Below are 10,458 nucleotides of genomic sequence, written 5' to 3' on the forward strand. Positions count from 1 at the left end.
GGTTTAGACACCTGTCAAATAGTACAAATATTCTACCAAGGATGCGACATCACTACAAGGAAAGACATCGATATAGCAGCTGGTGGTTCTATTATGAAGAAAACCGAAACTGATGCTTACAAAATTATTGATAACACTGCTTCCCACTCACATGAGTGGCACCAAGAAAAAGATATCATTAGATCATCTAAAGCAGCTAGAGCCGATTCTAGCCATGACTTAGATTCCATTTCCGCAAAGATAGATGCTGTCGAGAGACGAATGGAAAAGATGACTAAAGATATCCACTCAATACGAATTAGTTGTGAGCAGTGTGGAGGACCACATTTGACAAAAGATTGTCTCAGTATTGAGTTAACAATGGAACAAAGAGAGAATGTTTCATATCTAAACCAAAGGCCTGGAAATAATTATCAGAATAATTATCAACTGCCAAGACCGATCTACAATCAAAACCAGAATTATAATCGAAATATTCCATACAACAACCAACAAGGTCCTAGCAATCAACAAGTATCCAATAATACTTACAATCAGCAAAGATCTAATTTTCAAAACAAACCACCACAAACCGATGATAAAAAGCCGAATTTAGAAGATATGATGACAAAGCTAGTTGAAACTCAAACGCAGTTTCTCACATCTCAAAAACAAACTAATGAACAAAATGCTCAAGCATTTAGAAATCAACAAGCTTCTATTCAAAACTTAGAACAAGAAGTAAGTAACCTAGCAAGGTTAATAGGTGAAAGAAAACCGGAAAGTTTACCTAGTGATACAAATGCTAACTCCCGGAATGAAACAGCTAAAGCCATTACCACAAGAAGTGGTACAACACTTAAACCACCTGAAATACCTGTAACTTCTGATGAAGCTATTCCTACTCCACAAGAACCACAACCTGATCAAGATAAGGAAAAAGAACTGGTAGTTGAAAAGGTTAATGAAGATAACACAGTTAAGACTAAACCTTATGTTAAACCATACCAACCACCACTTCCTTACCCGAGTAAAATGAAAAAAGAGAAACTTGAAGCCGAGCAATCCAAATTCTTGGATATGTTTAAACAGATAAATGTAAATCTTCCTTTCATTGATGTGATTTCAGGAATGCCTAGATATGCTAAATTCTTGAAAGATCTAATCTCAAATAGAAAGAAAATGGAAGAACTCTCGGCTGTTACTATGAATGCTAATTGTTCAGCAGTGCTGTTGAATAAGATACCAGAAAAACTATCTGATCCAGGAAGTTTCACAATTCCATGTTTTCTGGGTAGTCTTAGTTCAATAGAAGCATTGGCAGACTTAGGTGCTAGTATAAATTTAATGTCGTATTCACTATACACTAAACTAGACCTTGGAGAATTGAAACCAACCAGAATAAGTATACAACTAGCCGATCGATCAATAAAATATCCTAGAGGGATAATGGAGAACATGCTAGTTAAAGTTGGTACTTTAGTATTTCCAGTAGATTTTGTTGTTCTGGACATGGAAGAAGATTCTCAAGTTCCTCTCATATTAGGAAGACCATTCTTAAACACGGCTAAAGCAATGATAGACGTGTTCGATAAGAAATTGACTCCAAGTATAGAGGACGAGAGTGTTACCTTTTCAGTTGATAGAGCAATGCAACAACCACAATCTGCAGATGATACATGTTATTATATTCAAACTATAGATTCACATGCAGAATTATTAGAAGAATTTCTAGAATTACAAGGAACAGTAGAATGTTCTTTAGGAGAAGGAACTGAACAAATTGATGAAGCTGAAATGTTAGCTACACTAATAGCAAATGGATATGAACCAACAACAGAAGAAATTCAAATGCTAAAAGAAGAAGACAGATATCGATATAAATCATCGATAGAAGAACCTCCAACAGTAGAGTTAAAGCCACTTCCAAACCATTTGGAATACGCTTATTTACATGGTGAATCTGAATTACCTGTAATAATATCGTCTTCTCTTACTGAAAATGAAAAATCACAACTCATTTCTGTGTTGAAAGCTCATAAACCAGCCATTGCATGAAAAATTCATGATATTAAAGGAATAAGTCCTTCGTATTGCACACATAAAATCCTTATGGAAGAAGGTCATAAAACATATGTGCAACGCCAACGAAGACTAAATCCGAATATGCAAGATGTAGTTAAAAAAGAAATTATTAAACTGCTAGATGCAGGTTTAATTTATCCAATCTCTGATAGTCCATGGGTAAGCCCAGTTCAATGCGTGCCTAAGAAGGTGGCATGACTGTCATTACAAATGAGAAAAATCAGCTTATTCCTACTAGGACTGTAACAGGATGGCGTGTTTGTATTGATTATAGAAAATTAAATGACGCCACCAGAAAAGATCACTTTCCCTTACCTTTTATTGATCAAATGTTGGAAAGATTAGCCGGAAACAGTTACTATTGTTTTCTTGATGGATTTTCCGGATATTTTCAAATTCCAGTAGCACCCGAAGATCAAGAGAAAACCACGTTCACGTGCCCTTATGGTACTTTTGCTTACAAATGCATGCCATTTGGACTTTGCAACGCCCCTGCAACCTTTCAAAGGTGCATGATGGCGATTTTTCATGACATGATAGAAGAATGCATGGAAGTTTTCATGGATGACTTTTCAGTCTTCGGTGATACATTTGAATCATGTCTAGTTAATCTGGAACGAATGCTTATTAGATGTGAACAATCAAATCTAGTTCTTAATTGGGAGAAATGCCATTTCATGGTTAAAGAAGGCATCGTTCTTGGACATAAAATTTCAAAAGAAGGAATTGAAGTGGATAGAGCTAAAGTAGATGTAATTGCTAAACTTCCACATCCCACCAATGTTAGAGGAGTTAGGAGTTTTCTAGGGCATGCCGGTTTTTACGACGTTTCATAAAAGATTTTTCTAAAATTGCCACTCCTATGAATAAACTCCTAGAAAAGGATGCTCCATTCATCTTTTCAGATGAATACATCAAATCTTTTAATATTCTTAAAGAGAAACTCACTAATGCGCAGATCATAATAACACCAAATTGGAATCTACCGTTTGAACTAATGTGCGATGCAAGTGATTTTGCAATGGGAGCCGTTTTAGGACAAAGGATTAAAAAAAGATTTCAACCTATATATTATGCTAGTAAGACGTTACAAGGAGCACAAACAAATTACACAACTACTGAAAAAGAACTCCTTGCTATTGTCTTTGCTTTTGACAAATTTCGTTCATATCTCGTTCTAGCAAAAACGGTGGTCTATACCGACCATTCTGCTCTTAGATACCTATTTTCGAAACAAGATGCCAAACCAAGATTAATCCGTTGGATCTTACTCTTACAAGAGTTCGATATTGAAATCCGAGATAAAAGAGGAGCAGAAAATCTCGCCGCTGATCATCTTTCTCGTCTTGAAAATCCCGAATTAGAAGTACTAAATGAATCGGCCATACAAGACAACTTTCCTGATGAATATCTATTGAAGATAGATTATATTGAAATTCCATGGTTTGCAGACTATGAAAACTACTTAGTATGTGGATTCCTTGAAAAAGGATTATCGTACCAAAAACGAAAGAAATTCTTCAGTGATATAAAACACTATTTCTGGGAAGATCCACATTTGTTTAAAAGTTGTCCCGATGGAATAATACGCCGATGTGTATTTGGAGATTAAGCTAGTAAAATTTTAAACCATTGTTACACAGGACCAACAGGAGGGCACTATGGGCCTCAACTAACAGCAAGGAAAGTTTATGATGCTTGATTCTATTGGCCTACAATTTACAAAGACGCACACCTTCTTTGCAAATCCTGTGATGCTTGTCAAAGGACCGGAAAAATAAGTCAACGTGATGAAATGCCACAAAATGTCATTCAAGTATGTGAAGTATTTGACATTTGGGGTATTGACTTTATGGGTCCATTTCCAAAATCTCATAATAATCTCTACATTCTCGTAGCCATTGATTATGTATCTAAATGGGCGAAAGCACAAGCTCTCCCAACTAACGATGCACGAGTTGTAGTCAACTTTTTAAAACATCTTTTTGCAAGGTTTGGAACACCGAAAGCTTTAATAAGTGATCGGGGTACTCATTTCTGTAATAATCAACTTGAGAAAGTTCTTAAAAGATATGGAGTAACTCATAAAATCTCCACTGCTTATCATCCACAAACAAGTGGACAAGTTGAAAATACCAACCGAGCTTTAAAACGTATTATAGAAAAAACCGTAGGATCAAATCCGAAGGAATGGTCCATTAAATTGGAGGATGCACTCTGGGCTTTTAGAACAGCCTACAAAACTCCAATTGGAACCACACCTTTTAAACTCGTCTACGGAAAAGCATGTCATCTTCCAGTAGAAATTGAACACAACGCATTTTGGGCTTTGAAGACATGTAATCTTGATTTACATGAAGCCGGACGTCTACGATTAAGTCAATTAAACGAATTAGAAGAATTAAGACATGAAGCATACGAAAATTCGTTAATCTATAAGGAAAGAATCAGAAGTTCAAAAGAATTTAAAGAAGGAGACAGAGTTCTTCTTTTCAATTCACGATTCAAGCTATTTCCTGGAAAATTGAAATCGAGATGGTCTGGACCATTCATAGTCAAAAGAGTTTTCCCATACGGAATGATAGAATTAATAAATTCAAATGAAATTGAATTTAAAGTGGTCATAGAGTTAAACATTACATAGATAGTCCGATAGAAGTCGACAACAAAGTTAATCACAATTTCGATATCACAGCTAACTAAGTGTGGGGAGAATCAAGTCTTTTAAGGATTTTATGTATTTCTGTTAGAGTTAGATTGTCTGTTTTCGTGTAGTTCTCGAAAATGGAACCCGAATGGTCTTTCCCTAGCAGACCCTAAAGAACTAATCTTCTCCCCCCATTCTGAATTTTTATTTTTTTTAGGTTTTTTGAAATGAAGACTTCCTGTGAACTAAACCATGGTCTAATGCTACACGCTTTGATCACTAAACGTAATAATGACACACTTCCGAGTGAAATAGTGTCAGTAATCAGAGAAAGATTGGACGGAGTAAGAAAAGAATCCAGATGCGAAGATAATAAGTTACAATTTGGTAAAGGAAAATCAAAATCCGCAGCGAAAAGAAGAGCACGACACCTAGAAAGATGTCACAAATGCGGAAAATGGTCACATGGAGGTAAATGTTCAAATAATCAAACCTATTCAAACACCGAATTTGTTACTTTATGCAGAGACGGACCGTTTATATGTTTAGAAGAAAAAACACTGAATGCTCGAGGTTACGCCTTTGTAGCTATGGAAAACCAATTAAACCGACTATCTTATGAATGAGATAGATCATAAAACTAAGAATACTATCTCACAGGTAAGTCTGTACAGTTTTTATTTTTTATTTTTATTTTTAATCTTTTGATAATAAACGCTAATTTGTTCGCTATAAAGTATTAAATTGGTATTGAATAAAATTAGGTTTGGCGACCGAAATTATTGATATCATTCAAAAATTTATTACATCACTGCGAAATTTAACGTTTATTCTTAAGGTATAAATATCTTTAATCAATCAACCCAAAATATTTCAAAATTCGTCATGAGTTAAAATAGGTCATGGAACCGAAATTACTTTACCGAAAAGAGGGGCGTATATTTTTGATAATATTTGATTGATTAAAATGGGATAAAAAAAAAGATTTTTAATTTTATTTTTACCATGTTTTAAAATTAATATATAAAAATTAAAATAATATTGTAAACTTTTTAAAATTAATATATTTAAAATTGTAAATATTTGAAAAATTAATCTTTTTAATATAAGTTTGTATGTATAAAAACAAAAATATAATATAAGTTTGGTGTGAATTTATAATATAAATTTTTAATTAAGTTTGGTGTGAATTTTTAATTTTATGCATTTTAAATTTAAGTTGTGTGAATTTAAAAACAAAAATTTACTTTATTTCGCTAAGTTAAAAATATGATTTTTAAAATTCGTCGTGAGTTAAAGACTAGGTCGTTGAACCGAAATTTCTTTACCCGAGGGAGGGACGAGAACTTTTATTATCATTATTTTTAATCTTATTGAATTAAAGTATGCCAAAAACATTAAAAAAAACCCAAAAATCTTTACTTTTAAAATCGCGATTTGATTTGACAAATTTTAAAAATTTTGTCAAGGGATAAACTAGGACATCGATCCGAAACACCCTCGCTCCTAAAGGAAAATAAATTTATAAAATTTAATTAATTATAAGTTTTATAAAGTATAAGGTTTTATTTTTAAAAAAAAAAGGGCAAAACACTGTAGCCGGGTACCCATGCGATCGCATGGAAATCACCCTATCCCTCCATGCGATCGCATGGAGGCAAATTCCAGGCCTGAAACATACAGCTCGCTGTTCTGTCTTCTCCACATAAACACACACACATATACGAAAAACACTCAAAACCTCACCAAATTTCATCATTTTTCCACCGTAATTCATCATTTTTTCTTGCTCTAATCATGCCTAGATTCTCATTCTTCAGCAAAATGGTAAAAATTACACCCCTAAACTCATAAATTTGCTAGTTTTTGTGATAAATTCCAATTTTTTACCTAATGCAATTTTGTTAATTTCTAGTGTAATTAGTGTTAAATTGTTAGTATTTTATGCATGTATAACCTATATTGATGCTATTTAACATGATTTGAAGCCAAAAACTTCAAAAATTTTAGAAATCTAGGGTTTGTGTTCTTGAGCAATTTGGGTCTTTTTGATATAAACAGGTTATGGCCGATTTTTGTCATGAATTATTGCTAAATTTAGTAGTGTAATATGTTTAGATAGTTAAATGATCCAAACATTGATCCTAAACATGATTTTTAGAGATTAAAGTGGACTTTTTAAGTCCAAAATTCATGAACTTGATTAATTTGATATATTTGCCATTTGAGACTTGTTTAATTATTAGTAATGACTATTTTGACATAATATTTGAGTTAAATGCTTATGAATTTTGTATACATTTTCATATGTGCTTATTTAAAAAGTGTAGAATTGTGAAAAATTGTGAAAATGTGTATAAGTTTAATTTTGATTTAACATGTTATAGTGATTGTTTTAAGTTGTTATTTTGCTAACACTAATGCATATTTGGATGCACAAATTTTGTGTTTAATGTGTTTTGCAGAAAGCCGATACTGGAGGTTCAGGAGCATCATCATCTAGACGACCAGGACCAGCACCAGAACTAGAACCAGAAATGCAACACGAACAACAACCACAATAGGAACAACAACAACAACAGCCTGATCAGCACGTACCTTATTATGATCCGGTACAGTTTGTTGATGAATTCATAGTATTCCCAATGAGGCCGCCAGTAGAATTCCCAACGATTCCTGAGCACACTCTGCATCCTAATCTGAGATTTGATAGGAGATGGAGAGATTACGAGACATATCAAAGGAACAAATTCAAATTGGTAACAAAAAATGTAGAGGTGCCAAGGGTAATTGATTGGGCCCCTTTGGAAACGGTCCATCTAGCTGACCATGTTAGATAGCTTTTGGTACAAAGGTATGACAGTTCTTCTTTTACAGATTGGGAACGTCTTTTCACCATTCGTAGACCTGTATATAAGGAATGGTGTGTTGAGTTGATGAGTACTGTATCACTTGATACAAATATAGTTAGAATAGATGATAGAAGATTTCTTAGGTTTATCCTTGGCGGTAGGATGTACAGAATGTCCATGCTGGACATGGCCAGGGCCTTACAGATATATACTCCTGGTGAGTTGCTATTACCCGATTGTACAAATTTGATTCCTTATGGTGAAAGGGTAGATAGTAACTTTGACGCTGACGCCATTTGGAGGCGTATGTCACATTTTGATGTTTTTACACGAGCAGGAGGACACTCCTATACACATATTGACAGAGCCGAGCTTCGTATTATTCATAGATTTTTGGCTAACTCAATTACACAGAGAGGTCACAATAAAGAAAAAATTACCTTACATGATTTATTCTACCTAAAGCGTATTCGGGATCCTAGAAGCTTTGTCAATATCCCTTACTGTGTTGCTTTTTATTTATCTAAAATGGTAGAGGGAATGCAGGACGGGAGTATAATAGGAGGAGGTATTTTTGTTACTCTCATTGGAGAGTATTTAGGTGTTGATAGGAACCAAGGAGGTCCATTACAGCTTTGTAGAGAACAGGTTGAGCCCTTAGGATTGAAAGTTTATGTGGGTGCTAAGGTATTGAAAAGTAGACGTAACCAGGAAGTACCCTATGAGGGATCTCATCCTCAGGTAGAGAGAGACTCAGACGAGGAAATGGAGCAAGCGGAAGACATTAGGGATGTCTTTCGAGATGCTATTCTTGACGTCCACGTTCGTATAGATGAGGAAGCAATGACCAACTCGGCCAGACATAGTATGTACGAGCAGTGGAACTCCGATCGAGTATACGAGGATTATAGGCGATGCCAACACGATAGCTGGGTAGTTCATCAGCACCAAATCATGAGCCAGCTATCATATCAGGTACCAAATAATTACTTGCCTACTCGACCTGCTCATTTTCCGCCACACAGCCCCGATATCCGACCACCCTTTAACCGGTATGACTATAACCAAGCCTATCAGAACACCTATAACCAACAATGGAACCCACCTGATGAGATGAACTGTAACCCCTATCCAGACTGATTTGGTTCCATTTGGTTATTTATATGATTTATATGTTTTTATCTTTTTACTTATTCATGTTTAAACTTATGTTATTGAATATACTTATGTAATCTTTATCATTTTTATTATTATTGTGTACTAATATTTCACATTTAGGATTTGAAAGTGGGATATTAAGTCCCATTTCAAATTGCCATGCATGTTTATATTTGTATGTATGTATATTGTAAATTGTACAAAACAGGGTAAAACAGCGCATTTTCAAAGACTGGCATTAAGTTCAGCAAAAGCTACTAATTTTGATGACAAGATAAATGTGATGTAACAACAGACGGAATGAACAAATGATATGCACCATTTATCATTCAGCAAACAAACGCCAATATGTTTGAAAACTTTGGTAAAATTTAATAATTTTCACACTAATCACCCTCAATAATTTAAATTGTTACTGATTTCTTGCAAATGAGGGCATTGCAAGATCTTAAGTGTGGGAAGGGGTTAAATTCTTTTGGATTTTCAAATTTTTACTTTATACACTTGGTTACCGTTAGAAATACTAGTAAAGTAGTAGTTGTATTAGAATCTAGTGCTCTCTGATAAAGAACAGCCCTAGTCTTATATACTGACTACCCAATTCTAGTAAAATTTTTCAAAATTTTCAATTAAATGAACTCAAAATCATGTTTATACATATTTATGAACGATAAAACTAGGTGTTAACACCGAAATTATTGTTACCTCGGAAAGGACATAAATTGAGAAACAACCCAAAATGTTAAAATTCATTTAAAATGGAATAGAGGACAATAAAAAGGAAAATAAAAGCCAAGTGTGGGAAAAATTACCAAGTTATCTTAAACATATGTCACATATTTCTGTAACAAATAATTGAAGATACTTTTGCTTTGGACTAAACTAAACTGTTTTACCCGATGAAAGAAAAGAAGAGATGGATCTACACGATGAATCAATTCCATCGTTAAAAGGAAGTAAAGTTTTTCGAAAAAGAAACGCGCTTCTTGATTTAGGTCATGAAGTTGTCGTCCAGACCAGCTGTAGGTTGATGAAAAATCTAGAAAAGTCATCTCTAAAATCAGCAAGAAATCCAGGGACCTCAGCATAAAACAGGGTCGCTAAGTGGTCAGATTTATCCTAACCATGAGAAGGATTTATCTCGTACAATGGGGGGGCACCGTGCAAATTAGCTTGATAAGACTAATGAATCAGATCCCCAGAAAGGATAATCTCCTTTAAAGATCAAAAATCAGCTTTTAAGATTGATATTACTCAATCCTAGAGATTGACCTTAAAGATTGAGAATTACAAACTCATGGAATTCAATGATATCTAAACTCGAGCTTGAACGAGAAAATATTTTGATCAAATTATAAACCGATTTGTTTTCTGAAAACCCATTTTCAATGCGTTCATTACCATTGAACGTAAAATCCTAGGAATTCACCTGGAATTCATTAGGTCATCTGAACCAAATCGGGTATCAACAGTGAGAACGGTGGTTGCATAGCATGGTCAAAGACAGGACCTTGTGCCAGACTGGAAAATTATAAGGGTGAGCTTTACTATTGCTCCTACAAAGGATAGTAATTGTGTCCGACAAGTTATAGACCATAATTAAAAGCATGTCAGGGGCATTGCCTTAACAATTGCTTGTTCAACGCTTTCCTTTACAACCAGACGGTAGTTTACCGAAAGGTAATATACGGAGCAAGTATACTGGACGTGTTGCTTTCCTAATACAAGGTTAGCAAG

Source organism: Rutidosis leptorrhynchoides, chromosome 10, assembly GCF_046630445.1.
Source record: "Rutidosis leptorrhynchoides isolate AG116_Rl617_1_P2 chromosome 10, CSIRO_AGI_Rlap_v1, whole genome shotgun sequence".
NCBI lineage: Eukaryota > Viridiplantae > Streptophyta > Magnoliopsida > Asterales > Asteraceae > Rutidosis > Rutidosis leptorrhynchoides.